Source organism: Tachysurus vachellii, chromosome 18 (genome assembly GCF_030014155.1).
Source record: "Tachysurus vachellii isolate PV-2020 chromosome 18, HZAU_Pvac_v1, whole genome shotgun sequence".
NCBI classification, from domain to species: Eukaryota; Metazoa; Chordata; class Actinopteri; order Siluriformes; family Bagridae; genus Tachysurus; species Tachysurus vachellii.
In genome coordinates, this window is record NC_083477.1 from 2,030,162 (window position 1) to 2,045,595 (window position 15,434).

Consider the following 15,434-nt stretch of genomic DNA (forward strand, 5'->3'; position numbering starts at 1 on the left):
AGTGTTTTGGCAGATCAGTGTATAACAACCCACAACCTCACAGCACTGCTGAATTTCTACAAATCATTTATTAATATTCTATAACAGCTTTATAGGAATGTATTTGTTCTAATGCTATAGTAATGTATTTGTATAACAGCATGCACCCCTAGCTTTAGTGGATGGCAAACAATAAAACAGGTGTATTTTTCTGTATGATGTAATATAATAAATATTTTATCTCTCCAGTTGGAGTGGCAAAATGACAGTACATACAATATAAATATAATAACAAAGTCTTAATCAGAATCAGGTTTTTGGCCAAGACTGTTGACACACACAAGGAATTTGGTTCTAGCTGTTTGTGACTCTCAAAAGTACAAACATAAATAACACTATACTATACAATACAAGACAAAACAGACTATACAAGACAAGACAGACTATACAAGACTGTATATACAAACGATACAAACGATGCGATACAATATAGAAAATATGAGTATTAAATATGAACACAGAATATATGTCTGTTCAGTAATGTACATAAAGTGTGAGAAGTGCATGATAGTGAAAAATAACAGTATTGTACAATATTATGCTTTTTGTACAGTATATAGCAGCAGTAGTGTGTGTAACATATACGGATGATGTGATGACTGACAGTTCTGATAATACAGTACTTATAGATATGAAGCGGGAAATATAATTATGGTGAGTTGTTAATCAGGGTGATTGTCTGGGGAAAGAAACTGTTCCTGTGTCTGGCTCTTTATCGCCTGCCAGAAGGGAGGTGCTGAATGAGGTTGTGTCCAGGGTGTGAAGGGTTAGAAGTGATTTTTCCTGCCCGGTTTCTGGTTCTTGTATGCTACAAGTTCTGGGGAGTTGGCAGGGAGGCACCAATTATTTTTTCCTGTTATTCTAACTGTGTGTCTGTTACTGTCCTGTTTTGTTGCTGCACCAAACCAGATGGTGATGGATGTGCACAGGACAGATTTAATGACTGCAGAGTAGAACTGCATCAACAGCTCCTGTGGCAGACCATAGTTCCTTAATTGATGTAGAAAGTACATCCTCTGCTGGCCCTTTTTGATAATGGAGTTTATGTTGCACTCCCATTTAAGGTCTTGGGAAATGGTAGTGCCCAGAAACTTGAAGGTCTCCAAAGATGACACATGGCTCTTGGATTGTGTGAAGGGGAGTAGTGTTGAGGCCCACTTTCCTAAAGCCCACTATCATCTCCTCTCCAACACCCTTCAGTTTTGAGGGTGTTTAGCTCTAGGCTATGTTTAGCTCTAGGCTGTTCTGCACTATATCACCAGTCGCTTCACCTCCTGCTGGTATGCAGACTCATCGCCATCTTGGATGACACCAGTGAGCGTAATATCATTTGCAATTTTCAGGAGTTTAACAGTTGGGTCACTTGAAGTGCAGTCATTGATATAGAGGGAGAATAGCAGTGGGGAGAGGACACATCCCTGATGAGCGCCAGTGCTGATTGTCCGAATACTGGAGGTGACACCTCCCAGTCTCACCTGTTGTTTCCTGCCTGTCAGGAAGCTGGTAATCCATTGACAGATGGAAGGGGGTATAGTGAGATTTAGGAGTATGGAGTGGAGAATTTTCGGAATTATTGTATTAAAAGCTGAACTGAAGCCAGTTGGTCAACACATGCGTTGAGACAGGAGGGGGAGACACCGTGGACCTGAAGCTTCCCTTGTCTTCTGTCTCTGAAAGAGCCGATTCACATCCTCTTCACAAATACTGAGCGCATCTTGAGTGCTGGGAGGAGTTGTTAAAGTGGTTTCCAGAGGAGTGATGGGTCAGTCATTGGGCTGGGTTGGATGGGAGGTGTGAAGATATTGTTCTCAAACCTGCAGTAGTAGGTGTTGGGGTCATCAGCCAGGTCTTTGTTTGCTTCAGTGGGGTGATCTTCTGTAGTTTGTGATGTCTTGAAGGCCTTTCCACACTGATGCAGGACTGTTAGCCAAAAAACAGCTTCTTTTGGCTTTTCTGATCTCTTTTGTCAGTAAGTTCTTGGCCTGCTTATACAGAGCTTTGTCCTCCCCTCTGAAGGCATCTTCCTTGGCATGTCAAAGCTTTCTCAGTTTTTCTGTGAACCATGGCTTGTTGTTACTGAATTTGCTGAAGGTTTTGGTTGGCACCCACATCTTCACAAAAACTGATATAAGATGTCTCAGGGTCAGTCAGTTCATTCAGGCTGTCAGTTCCAGCCTCAAAGATACTCCAATCAGTGCAGTCAAAACAGTCTTGTAGTTCCTGCTTTGCCTTACTGGTTCATCTCTTCACTGTTTTGACTACAAGCTTTGTAGATTTTAGTTTCTGCCTGTATGTTGGAATAAGATAGACCAAGCAGTGATCAGAGTTTCCCAAGGCTGTCCTGGGTACAGAGAGATATGCATCCTTTAGAATTGTGTAACAATGATCCAATGTATTTTTCTCTCTTGTGGGACAAATAATATGCTGTCTGTATTTTGGAAGTTCAAGTGTTAATTTTGCTCTGTTAAAGTCTCCAAGGATAATAAAAAGAGTTTGCCAGGTTTTGCAGTGCGTCACTCACATTGGCCTGTGGTGGGATGTGAACTCTGATCAAAATGAATGAGGAAAACTCCCACGGGGAATAAAAGGGTTTACAGTTTATGAACAGTGATTCTAAGTTTGGGCTGCAGTATTTATTCAGCCCTGTGATATCTGTACACCAACGCTAATGTAGAAGCAGATTCCGCAGCTGTTAATATAATATATAGTTAATATAGTTTGATATAAAACTAATTACCTAAACAAGTAACACCAGCATCTTCACCATGGTAACAGTTGTCTCTCAAATTTAGCTCTCAAATCTGAATGGCAAAATGACAGTATATACAATATAAACATAATAACACTGATGACAATATCATAAAAGAAAAATAATTACCTGAGCAAGTAACACCAGCATCTTCACCATGGTTACAGTTGTGTTGTCTAAATCCACTGTGAGCGCACTGTGTGATGGTGCTTTCACTTCCAGAACACTGAACATCATCCAGTAATATTTCACCACTTCCCGGACCAAAGTGGGCACCGTGATGAGCAGTGACAGCTTTACCACATCCAATCTGTCTACACACCACCTCTGCATCTTTCAGGTCCCAGTTGTCATTACACACTGTTCCCCACTTGTCATTATACAGGATCTCCACTCTACCAGAGCAGGGGTTGTTGCCACCAGTGAGTCGTATGTTATCTAAATCAAACATCAGAAAGCATGTTCATGTTAATTAATCATAATGAATCTTATTACTGTATAGAATAATATAGCATTTGCCCTCATATGAATCCATTTCTTTCATTTCTAATCCTTTATCAATAAAGATTTCAGGACTTTCACATAATGAATAATAAATATAATCTGCATTATATTATTAAATGTAACTCAGTATTAACACCTTACAAATTCAGTTCATTACTATTTTAAGAAACCCACCACCTCGTCTCTGTTCATAGGTTAACAAATTTATTTCTATGGGCTATTATTGCCGCTCCAAAGAGAGGGAGAGAAGAAAGAAAAGATATATAAATATACACAGTCTGACCTCTCAGACCGAGTTAATATATGAAATGACAGAAGCGTTTTTTGATAAATTATTTTTGTATGTAGCAGTTAGCTTGAGATATAAAAAGAAATAACATTAGAAACAAAGATGTTCAGTCTAATAAATAATTAATTTAAATATTCTAAAAAAATTCAATACAGTCCCAGTCGAACAATCAAATATGTGTTAGGTATCCACAGTAAAAAAATGTAATGTGGCTTTTTCATGCAAATTTTACACATTTTTCCAGAAAATGACTGCATTCAACAAAAATATTTAAGCCTGATAAGTGCAGGACACAAACGATGTAATAAGAAATGGCTGTTTAAATTGACTCAATGAAAAATTATTTTGTAAAAAGATGTACATGCACAGTGAGACATGTCTAGACTAGACTCCCCATGAATATCACTAAACACTGCATACAGTGAAAACCCCACAATACCTGCTGTACTGGAGATGCTTTGATCCAGTTGTCTAGACATCACAAATGGCCACAAATATTAAAGTAACTTATTAAAGTAACTCAGACCCTTATGTTTGCCTGTTTTTCCTGTTTCCAACATCACCATGGAGAGCTGACTGTTCTAAAAATTCTCACCACTTGACTGGTGCCAATTTAACAAGATAATAAATGTTATTCACTTCACATATTAGTGGTTTTAATGTTTTGGCTGATTGGTGTATAACAGCTCAGAAACCCTCAGTACTGTTAAACTTCCACAAATAGTAATTAATATTCTGTAACAGCTTTATAATAATGTCTTTGTACTAATGCTGTAATTTCTATATCATCTCATATCTAATATAAATAACAGGACTTAAATTAAAAAATGTTCCACATAATTAAATGTTACTAAATAAATAAACTGTATGATGTGTCTTCTGTTAACTAATCAAAGAAAAATAATTGTTGTCAAATTGTTATTGTATAAATCACTTAAATAATCCTATAACAGCATTCACCCCTAGCTTTAGTGGATGGCAAACAATAAAACAGGTGTATTTTTCTATATAATATTTTAGCTCTCCAATCTAAATGGCAAAATGACAGTATATACAATATAAATATAATAACACTGATGACATAAAGTCATAATATAAAACTAATTACCTGAGCAAGTAACACCAGCATCTTCACTATGGCTACAGTTGTTTACTCCAAATCCTCTGTGAGTGCACTTTGTGATGGTGCTTTCACTTCCAGAACACTGAACATTATTCAGCCATATTTCACCACTTCCCTGACCAAAGTGGGCACCGTGACGAGCAGTGACAGCTTTACCACATCCAATCTGTCTACACACCACCTCTGCATCATTCAGGTCCCAGTTGTCATCACACACTGTTCCCCACTTGTCATTATACAAGATCTCCACTCTACCAGAGCAGAAGTTGTTGCCACCAGTGAGTCGTACGTTATCTAAAACGAACATCAGAAAGCATGTTCATGTTAATTAATCATAATTAATCTTATTACTGTATAGAATATTATAGCAATTGACCTCATATGAATCCATTTTTCTCATTTCTAATCCTTTATCAATAAAGATTTCAGGACTTTCACATAATGAATAATAAATATAATCTGCATTATATTAGGGGGCACGGTGGCTTAGTGGTTAGCACGTTCGCCTCACACCTCCAGGGTTGGGGGTTCGATTCCCGCCTCCGCCTTGTGTGTGTGGAGTTTGCATGTTCTCCCTGTGCCTCGGGGGTTTCCTCCGGGTACTCCGGTTTCCTCCCCCGGTCCAAAGACATGCATGGTAGGTTGATTGGCATCTCTGGAAAATTGTCCTTAGTGTGTGATTGCGTGAATGAATGAGAGTGTGTGTGTGTGTGCCCTGCGATGGGTTGGCACTCCGTCCAGGGTGTATCCTGCCTTGATGCCCGATGACACCTGAGATAGGCACAGGCTCCCAGTGACCCGAGGTAGTTCGGATAAGCGGTAGAAAATGAGTGAGTGAGTGAGAGTGAGTGCATTATATTATTAAATGTAACTCCGTATTAACACCTTTCAAATTCAGTTCATTACTATTTTAAGAAACACACCTAAGATGTTCAGTCTAATAAACTAACTAAGATGTTCAGTCTAATAAATAATTAATTTAAATATTCTAACAAAATTCAATACACAGTCCCAGTCGAACAATCAATTATGTGTTACTGTAGGTATCTACAGTTAAAAAAATGTAATGTGGTTTTTTCATGCAAGTTTTACACATTTTAGCAGAAAATGACTGCATTCAAGGAAAAATATTTAAGCCTGATACTCGAGTGGACAAAATTGATGGTACCCTTCGGTCAATGAAAGAAAAACTCACAATGGTTACAGAAAAAAACTTTAATCTGACAAAAGTAATAATGAATAAAAATTCTATGAATGCTAACCAATGAAAGTCAGACATTGCTTTTCAACCATGCTTCAACGGAATTATTTAAAAAAATAAACTCATGGAACAGACCTAGACAAAAATGATGGTACCCCTAACTTAATATTTTGTTGCACAACCTTTTGAGGCAATCAGTGCAATCAGATGATTCCTGTAACTGTCAATGAGACTTCTGCACCTCTCAGCAGGTATTTTGGCCCACTCCTCACGAGCAAACTGCTCCAGTTGTTTCCGGTTTGAAGGGTGTGTTTTCCAGACAGCATGTTTCAGCTCCTTCCAAAGATGCTCAATAGGATTGAGGTCAGGGCTCATAGAAGGCCACTTTATAATAGTCCAATGTTTTCCTCTTAGCCATTCTTGGGTGTTTTTAGCTGTGTGTTTTGGGTCATCGTCCTGTTGCAAGACCCATGACCTGCGACTGAGACCAAGCTTTCTGACACTGGCCAGCACATTTCTTTCTAGAATCCCTTGATAGTCTTCAGATTTCATTGTACCCTGCACAGATTCACGACACCCTGTGCCAGATGCAGCAAAGCAGCCCCAGAACATAACAGAGCCTCCTCCATGTTTCACAGTAGGGACAGTGTTATTTTCTTGATATGCTTCATTTTTCCGTCTGTGAACATAGAGCTGATGTGCCTTGGCAAAAAGTTCAATTTTTGTCTCATCTGTCCATAGGACATTCTCCCAGAAGCTTTGTGGCTTGTCAACATGTAGTTCGGCATATTCCAGTCTAGCTTTTTTATGATTTGTGTCCTCCTTGGTTGTCTCCCATGTAGTCCACTTTGGCTCAAACAACGACGGATGGTGCGATCTGACACTGATGTTCCTTGAGCATGAAGTTCACCTTGGATCTCTTTAGAAGTCTTTCTGGGCTCTTTTGTTACCATTCGGATTATCCGTCTCTTTGATTTGTCATCAATTTTCCTCCCGCGGCCATGTCCAGGGAGGTTGGCTACAGTCCCTTGGATCTTAAATTTCTGAATAATATGTGCAACTGTAGTCACAGGAACATCTAGCTGCTTGGAGATGGTCTTATTGCCTTTACCTTTATCATGCTTGTCTATAATTTCTTTCTAATCTCCTGAGACAACTCTTTCCTTCGCTTCCTCTGGTCCATGTTGAAGTGTGGTACACACCATATCACCAGACAGCACAGTGACTACATGGAGCCTTATATATAGGCCCACTGACTTAGTGGACACACCTTGAATTAACATGTCCATTTGGTCACATTATTTTTAGTCTTTTCTAGGAGTACCATCATTTTTGTCTAGGCCTGTTCCATGTGTTTATTTTTTTAAAATAATTCCATTGAAGCATGGTTGAAAAGCAATGTCTGACTTTCATTGGTTAACATTTATAGAATTTTTATTTATTATTACTTTTGTCAGATTAAAGTTTTTTCTGTGACCATTGTGAGTTTTTCTTTCATTGACCGAAGGGTACCAACAATTGTGTCCACATGTCTAAGTGCAGGACACAAAAGATGTAATAAGAAATGGCTGTTTAAATTGACTCAATGAAAAATTATTTTGTAAAAAGATGTACATGCACAGTGAGACATGTCTAGACTAGACTAGCCTTCATTCCTCATGAATATCACTAAACACTGCATACAGTGAAAACCCCACAAGACCTGCTGTACTGGAGATGCTCTGATCCAGTTGTCTAGCCATCACAACTGGCCACAAATATTAAAGTAACTTATTAAAGAAAATCAGACCCATATGTTTGCCTGTTTTTCCTGTTTCCAACATCACCAAGGAGAGCTGACTGTTCTAAAATATCTCACCACTTGGCTGGTGCCAATTAAACAAGATAACAAATGTTATTCACTTCACATATTAGTGGTTTTAATGTTTTGGCTGATTGGTGTATAACAGCTCAGAAACCCACAGCACTGCTGAACTTCCACAAATAGTAATTAATATTCTATAACAGCTTTATAATAATGTCTTTGTACTAATGCTGTAATTTCTATATCATCTCATATCCAATATAAATAACAGGACTTCGATTAAAAAAATGTTCCACATAATTAAATGTTACTCTAAATAAATAAACTGTATGATGTGTCTTCTGTTAACTAATCAAAGAAAAATAATTGTTGTCAAACTGTTATTGTATAAATCACTTAAATAATCCTATAACAGCATTCACCCCTAGCTTTAGTGGATGGCAAACAATAAAACAGGTGTATTTTTCTGTATAATATTTTAGCTCTCCAATCTGAATGGTAAAATGATAGTATATACAATATAAACATAATAACACTGATGACAAAGTCATAATATAAAACTAATTACCTGAGCAAGTAACACCAGCATCTTCACCATGCTCACATTTGTGTCGTATAAATCCTCTGTGAGAGCACTGTGTGATGGTGCTTTCTCTTGCAGAACACTGAACATTATTCAGCCATATTTCACCACTTCCCGGACCAAAGTGGGCACCGTGACGAGCAGTGACAGCTTTACCACATCCAATCTGTCTACACACCACCTCTACATCATTCAGGTCCCAGTCGTCATCACACACTGTTCCCCACTTGTCATTATACAGGATCTCCACTCTACCAGAGCAGAAGTTGTTGCCACCAGTGAGTCGTATTCCATCTAAAACAAACATCAGAAAGCATGTTCATGTTAATTAATCATAATTAATCTCATTACTGTATAGAATATTATAGCATTTGCCCTCATATTAATCCATTTCTCTCATTTCTAATCCTTTATCAATAAAAATTTCAGGGCTTTCACATAATGAATAATAAATATAATCTGCATTATATTATTAAATGTAACTCAGTATTAACACCTTTCAATTCCAGTTCATTACTATTTTAAGAAACCCACCACCTCGTCTCTGTTCATAGGTTAACAAATTTATTTCTATGGGCTACTATTGCCGCTCCAAAGAGAGGGAGAGAAGAAAGAAAAGCTACTGTATGTAAATATGCACAGACTGACCTTTTAGACAGAGTTAATATATGATAATATATTAATATATGAAACAAACTAAGATGTTCAGTCAAATAAATAATTAATTTAAATATCCTAACAAAATTCAATACACAGTCCCAGTTGAACAATCAAATATGTTTTACTGTAGGTATCTACAGTCAAAAAAATGTAATGTGGCTTTTTCATGGAAGTTTTACACATTTTAGCAGAAAATGACTGCATTCAAGGAAAAATATTTAAGCCTGATACTCACGTGGACAAAATTGTTGGTACCCTTCAGTCAATGAAAGTCACAGAAAGGTCACAGAAAAAAACTTTAATCTGACAAAAGTAATAATAAATAAACATTCTATGAATGCTAACCAATGCTAACAGAGCCTCCTCCATGTTTCACAGTAGGGACAGTGTTATTTTCTTGATATGCTTCATTTTTCCATCTGTGAACATAGAGCTGATGTGCCTTGGCAAAAAGTTCAATTTTTGTCTCATCTGTCCATAGGACATTCTCCCAGAAGCTTTGTGGCTTGTCAACATGTAGTTCGGCATATTCCAGTCTATTTTATGATTTGTGTCCTCCTTGGTTGTCTCCCATGTAGTCCACTTTGGCTCAATCAACGACGGATGGTGCGTTCTGACACTGATGTTCCTTGAGCATGAAGTTCACCTTGGATCTCTTTAGAAGTCTTTCTGGGCTCTTTTGTTACCATTCGGATTATCCGTCTCTTTGATTTGCTATCAATTTTCCACCTGCAGCCACGTCCAGGGAGGTTGGCTACAGTCCCATGGATCTTAAATTTCTGAATAATATGTGCAACTGTAGTCACAGGAACATCTAGCTGCTTGGAGATGGTCTTATAGCCTTTACCTTTATCATGCTTGTCTATAATTTCTTTCTAATCTCCTGAGATAACTCTTTCCTTCACTTCCTCTGGTACACACCATGTCACCAGACAACACAGTGACTACCTGGAGCCCTATATATAGGCCCACTGACTGATTACAAGATTGTAGACACCTGTGATGCTAATTAGTGGACACACCTTGAATTAACATGTCCATTTGGTCACATTATTTTTAGTCTTTTCTAGGAGTACCATCATTTTTGTCTAGGCCTGTTCCATGAGTTTATTTTTTTAAATAATTCCGTTGAAGCATGGTTGAAAAGCAATGTCTGACTTTCATTGGTTAACATTTATAGAATTTTTATTTATTATTACTTTTGTCAGGTTAAAGTTTTTTCTGTGACCATTGTGAGTTTTTCTTACATTGACCGAAGGGTACCAACAATTTTGTCCACATGTGTAAGTACACAAAAGATGTAATAAGAAATGGCTGTTTAAATTGACTCAATGAAAAATTATTTTGTAAAAAGATATACATGCACAGTGAGACATGTCTAGACTAGACTAGTTTTCACTCCCCATAAATATCACTAAACACTGCATACAGTGAAAACCCCACAAGACCTGCTGTACTGGAGATGCTCTGATCCAGTTGTCTAGCCGTCACAATTGGCCACAAATATTAAAGTAACTTATTAAATTAAGACCCTTATGCTTGCCTATTTTTCCTGTTTCCAACATCACTATGTAGAGCTGACTGTTCTAAAATATCTCACCACTTGACTGGTGCCAATTTAACAAGATAATAAATGTTATTCCCCTCCTCGAACCGCCACCTTATTGTGGTAGAGGGGTTTGCATGCCTGAATGATCCTAGGAGCTATGTTGTCTGGGGCTTTCTGCCCCTGGTAGGGTCTCCCAAGGCAAACAGGTCCTGGGTGACAGGCCAGACAAAGAGCAGTTCAAATACCCCTTATGAGTAATTCAACAGCAAGGTCCGTGACGTCGCCCGGTATGGCCCAACCGGGGCCCCACTCTGCAGCCAGGCCCGGGGTTGGGGCTCGCATGCAAGCGCCTGGTGGCCGGGTCTTACCCCATGGGGCCCGGCCGGGCTCAGCCCGAAGGAGCGATGTGGGGCTGATCTCCTGTGGGCCCACCACCTGCAGGAGGAACCACAAGGGGCTGGTGCAATGTGGATTGGGTGGCAGTTGAAGGCGAGGGCTTCGGCGACCCAATCCCCGTACACGGAATCTGGCTCTAGGGACATGGAATGTCACCTCGCTGGGGAGCCTGAGCTGGTGCGGGAGGTTGAGAGATACCGACTAGAGATAGTTGGGCTTGCCTCCACGCACAGCTTGGGCTCTGGAACCCAACTCCTTGAGAGACGCTGGACTCTCTACTACTCTGAAGTTGCCCGCGGTGAGAGGCAGCGAGCTGGTGTGGGCTTGCTCATAGCCCCCCAGCTCAGCAACCATGTGTTGGAGTTCACCCCGGTGAACAAGAGGGTCGTTTCCCTGCGCCTTCGGGTTGGGGATAGGTCTCTCACTGTTATTTGTGCTTACGGACCAAATGGCAGTGTAGAGTACCCGACCTTCTTGGCGTCTCTGGAAGGGGTGCTGGAAAGTGCTGCGACCGGGGACTCCATCATTCTACTGGGGGACTTCAACGCTCACGTGGGCAGCGACAGTGACACCTGGAGGGGCGTGATTGGGAGGAACAGGTGACCTGTGGGGGGTGCTCTGGGAGTATGGGGTCCGGGGCCCTCTGCTAAGGGCTGTCCGGTCCCTATATGACCGGAGCAGGAGTTTGGTTCGCATTGCCGGCAGTAAGTCAGACTTGTTCCCGGTGCATGTTGGACTCCGGCAGAGCTGCCCTTTGTCACCGGTCCTGTTCATTATCTATATGGACAGGATTTCTAGGCGCAGTCGGGGGCCGGAGGGAGTCCGGCTTGGGGACCACAGGATTTCGTCTCTGCTTTTTGCAGATGATATTGTCTTGTTGGCTTCCTCAAATCAGGACCTTCAGCGTGCACTGGGACGGTTTGCAGCCGAGTGTGAAGCGGCGGGGATGAGAATCAGCACCTCCAAGTCCGAGGCCATGGTTCTCAAGGGGGCTTGCCCCCTTCAGGTTAGTGGAGAGCTCCTGCCTCAAGTGGAGGAGTTTAAGTATCTTGGGGTTTTGTTCACGGGTGAGGGAAGGATGGAGCGGGAGATCGACAGGCAGATCAGTGTATCTTCTGCAATGATGCGGTCGATATACCGGTCTGTTGTGGTGAAGAAAGAGCTGAGCCGCAAGGCGATCTACGTTCCTACCCTCACCTATGGTCATGAGCTTTGGGTCATGACCGAAAGGACAAGATCCCGGATACAGGCGGCCGAAATGAGTTTCCTCCGTACGGTGGCTGGGCGCTCCCTTAGAGATAGGGTGAGGAGCTCGGTCACTCGGGAGGAGCTCAGAGTAGAGCCGCTGCTCCTCCACCTTGAGAGGAGTCAGCTAAGGTGGCTCGGGCATCTGTTCCGGATGCCTCCTGGACGCCTCCCTGGGGAGGTGTTCCGGGCATGTCCAACCGGGAGGAGGCCCCGGGGAAGACCTAGGACACACTGGAGGGACTATATCTCTCGGCTGGCCTGGGAACGCCTCGGTGTTCTCCCGGAGGAGCTGGAGGAAGTGTCTGGGGAGAGGGAAGTCTGGGCATCCCTGCTTAGACTGCTGCCCTCGCGACAACCGGCCCCGGATAAGCGGTAGAAAATGGATGGATGGATGGATGAATAAATGTTATTCCCTTCACATATTAGCGGTTTTAATGTTTTGGCTGATCGGTGTACAACAGCTCAGAAACCCTCAGTACTGTTGAACTTCCACAAATAGTAATTAATAATCTATAATAGTTTCATAATAATGTCTTTGTACTAATGCTGTCATTTTTTTGATCATCTCATCTGTAATGTAAATAACAGGACTCAAATTAAAAAGATGTTCCATATAATTAAATGTTACTCTAAATAAATAAACTGTATGTTGTGTCTTCTGTTATCTAATCAAAGAAAAATAATTGTTGTCAAACTGTTATTATATAAATCACTTAAATAATCCTATAACAGCATTCACCCCTAGCTTTAGTGGATGGCAAACAATAAAACACGTGTATTTTTCTGTATAATATTTAACGCTCCGATCTGAATGGAAAAATGACAGTATATACAATATAAACATAATAACACTGATGACAAAAACATAATATAAAACTAATTACCTGAGCAAGTAACACCAGCATCTTCACCATGGTTACAGTTGTGTCGTCTAAATCCTCCGTGAGTGCACTGTGTGATGCTCCTTTCATTTCCAGAACACTGAACATTATTCAGCCATATTTCTCCACTTCCCGGACCAAAGTGGGCAGCGTGACGAGCAGTGACAGCTTCACCTCATCCAATCTGTCTACACACCACCTCTGCATCTTTCAGGTCCCAGTCGTCATCACACACTGTTCCCCACTTGTCATTAAACAGGATCTCCACTCTACCAGAGCAGAAGTTGTTGCCACCAGTGAGTCGTATGTTATCTAAAACAAACATCAGAAAGCACGTTCATCTTAATTAATCATAATGAATCTTATTACTGTATAAAATATTATAGCATTTGCCCTCATATGAATCCATTTTTCTCATTTCTAATCCTTTATTAATAAAGATTTCAGGACTTTCACATACTGAATAATAAATATAATCTGCATTATATTATTAAATGTAACTCAGTATTAACACCTTTCAAATTCAGTTCATTACTATTTTAAGAAACCCACCACCTCATCTCTGTTCATAGGTTAACAAATTTATTTCTATGGGCTATTATTGCCGCTCCAAAGAGAGGGAGAGAAGAAAGAAAAGATATGTAAATATACACAGTGTAATGAGGAGGCATATGGCTGTGGATCCATTTGCAGCTTAGTTTTAATCACAATAAGAAGAGTAGTCAGAAAGGCAATAATCAGGACGGGCAGAGGTACAAATATCAGAGGATAGTCAAAAATCAGAGTCAAGAACAGGCAAAATGTCTGGGCAGGCAGAAAACAGTCAGAAGAGTCAGAAACAGGAAACAAAATAATACCAGGAAATCAGAACACAGGAAAACGCTCAGAATGACAGTACGGAGACTAGTCGAGACTTCGCACAGATGTTCGTGTGTGGTATTTATTCATTTATTTAGTTCATTTAAATGATACACAGGTGGCGGTGATAATGAGTGTGACTGGTGGTGAATGGGAAGTGTAGTCTGGAAGCGCGCTAGTACTCCGGAGACGCATCTCTATGGTGACGCTCAGGCGGCGGCTCATAGTTCGTGACAGAGCCCCCCGTGAGCGGCTCCCGGCGAGGCCGGTGGCGGGTTTAATGAGGGAATTCTGGGCATATTCAGCCCACATCAGGTACTTGCTCCATTCATCCTGCTTGTGCTCACAGTACGTACGAAGGAAGCGGATGATCTCTTGATTGAGGTGTTCCGTTTGGCCGTTGGATTGTGGGTGGTACCCTGAAGTGAGGCTTACGTTGACATTCAACCGCTCGAAGAAGGCTTTCCAAACCCGCGAGGTGAACTGGGGACCTTGGTCTGAGACGATGTCCTCGGGTACAAAGCATTTCTGCTGTCTCGAAGGCGGTAGGGAGCTTGGGTAGTGGAATCAGCCGGCAGGCTTTAAAGAACCGGTCGGTGACAGTCAGAATGGTAGTGTAATTGTTGGATCGAGGCAGATCAGTGACAAAGTCCAGGGCGATGTGGGACCAGGGTCGTTGTGGCACTGGGATTGGTAGTAACAGGCCCGTTGGGCATTGGTGCAAGGCTTTGGAGGTTTCGCATGCCATGCAGCTTCGGACGTGTTCGCTGGTGTCTGTGACCAGAGTTGGCCACCAGAACTTATTTTGGACCAGGTGGGTCATGGCTGTAATCCCAGGGTGGCCGGAGGCCCGGCTTGTATGTAGCAGCTCCAGGAGCAAAGTTTTTTTTGCCAATCGGGCATTCGTCTGGTGGCGGCATCAGAACGTTGGCTTGGGCGATCTCGGTCTCGATATCCCACTGAATGGGTGCGATGATTCACCTCTCGGGAATGATGGGCTCGGTGGGCTTGTGTTGGTCCGACTCCCGATACAGTCGTGACATGGCTTCGGCCTTGGTGTTTTTGCTCCCCGGTCTGTAGGTCACTGAAAACTGGAACCAGGTAAAGTACATAGCCCACCGGGCTTGGAATGGGTTCATGCATCGGGCCTTGCGCAGGTACTCCAGGTTGCGGTGGTCAGTGAGAACAGTGAAGGGATGCCGCTCTCCTTCTAACCAGTACATTATGGCTCCTACTGCTGTGTTGGATGCGTCCACTTCGACTATGATGGATGCATTTCTTGTCATTGAGGTGAGGGGCGCGGCGATGGTGCTGAAGCCACGAATAAAGCGGCGGTAGAAATTAGCAAAGCCTAAGAAGCGTTGTAGCTCTTTGAGGGTCTGTGGTTTGGGCCACTGTAACACCGCCTGCACCTTGGTGTCATCCATGGCTACCTCCTCAGCTGAAATAACGTACCCCAGAAAGGCCGTCGTGGTCTGATGAAACTCACATTTCTCCGCTTTGGCATATAACTGATGCCGGATGAGGCGTTGTAGCACTGCTCTCACGTG

General features: G+C 41.7%; 2 protein-coding genes across 2 annotated transcripts in view; both read right to left on the reverse strand.

Moving 5' to 3' along the window:
- Positions 1–15,434, reverse strand: part of LOC132861506 (deleted in malignant brain tumors 1 protein) — a 190,423-nt gene that overhangs the window by 160,069 nt on the left and 14,920 nt on the right. The window lies entirely within an intron of this gene.
- rpl23 (ribosomal protein L23) overlaps positions 11,820–15,434 on the reverse strand; it is a 279,577-nt gene continuing 275,962 nt past the window's right edge. Inside the window, exon 6 of the mRNA XM_060891908.1 lies at positions 11,820–11,830. The gene's annotated coding sequence lies outside the window, so the exon portion shown is untranslated. The remainder of the gene's footprint in view (positions 11,831–15,434) is intronic.